Source organism: Wasmannia auropunctata, unplaced genomic scaffold, assembly GCF_000956235.1.
Source record: "Wasmannia auropunctata unplaced genomic scaffold, wasmannia.A_1.0 LD336006.1, whole genome shotgun sequence".
Lineage (NCBI taxonomy): Eukaryota > Metazoa > Arthropoda > Insecta > Hymenoptera > Formicidae > Wasmannia > Wasmannia auropunctata.
In genome coordinates, this window is record NW_012026884.1 from 100,143 (window position 1) to 101,430 (window position 1,288).

Sequence of the window (1,288 nt, forward strand, 5' to 3'; positions counted from 1 at the left end):
CGGTCGTCCGATCGGGGTAGGGCAAGCTCGCGACCGTGGTTGAGATACGCGGGCGTGTAGCCGGTGGTCTCCTGGCGTGCGGTGTTATACGCGTACTGTAACGGGAACAGGTGCTCGTCCCATCTCCGGTGATTTTTGCCCACGTACATGCTGATCATTGTCTTGAGCGTCCGGTTCGTGCGCTCGACCGGGTTGCAGTGTGGGGCTCGGACTGGTGTGGTTCGGTGGCGGATTCCGAACGCCTTAAAGAGCTCCGCTAGTTGCGTGGATTTTAGCTGGGTCCCGTTGTCGGAAATGATTTGATCCGGGCAGCCGTGTCGATATATTACATCCTCGGCGATAGCGCGGGTGACTGCTGGCGCGGTGGCTCGGCGCAGCGGTCGTAGTTCCACCCACTTAGTGAAACGGTCCTGCATCACTAGCAGCCATGCGTGTCCCTGCGTTGACCGGGGGAGCGGTCCGATCAGATCTAAGGTGACCTGCTGCCACGGCGCTGTGACCGGCGCGGTGTGCAGGTTCCCGGCCGGTTTCCTGGTTGGTGCCTTGTGTGCCAGACAAGTGGGGCAGTGCCGTACGTACCGAGTGATGTCTTGGAACATCCCCGGCCAAAAATATAGCCTGGCCATGCGTGCGATGGTTTTGGCCACTCCCAGGTGCCCCGCGGTCGGGTCATCGTGGTGTCGGCGCAGGAGCTCTCGCCGCTCTTCCCGTGGGACGCACCTTTTCCACTGGTCGTGTGGATCGACCTCCCGGAAATCTACCTCATGGAGGACGTGTCGATATAGCCGCCCCCTGTCCAGTCGATAATCCGGGTAATCGGTCGGTTGGCGTTGTAGGCCCGTGATGATACGGTGGTACCATCCACACTTCGAGGTACTGCAGACCTCCGGCTGGCGTGATAGCGCGTCCGCGACCTTGTTGGCACTGCCCTTCCGGTACCGGATGTCGAATTCATATTGCTGGAGCTCGAACATCCACCGCCCCAGTCGGCCCCCCGGTTCTTCCAAGTGCTGTAGCCATCGCAATGACTGGTGGTCGGTCACGACAGTGAATCGATACCCCTCTAGGTATCCGCGCATCTTGCGAATGGCCCAGACCACGGCCAAGCATTCCAGCTCGGTGGCACTATAATTCTTTTCTGCCCCCTGTAGTGTGCGGCTAGCATAGGCGATTACTCGTTCTCCGTCTTCCAGATGTTGAGTGAGGACGGCCCCGAGTCCGTTTGCGCTGGCGTCGGTCTGGAGGACGAACCGGCGGCCGAAGTCGGGGCAGGCCAGCACCGGTGCGG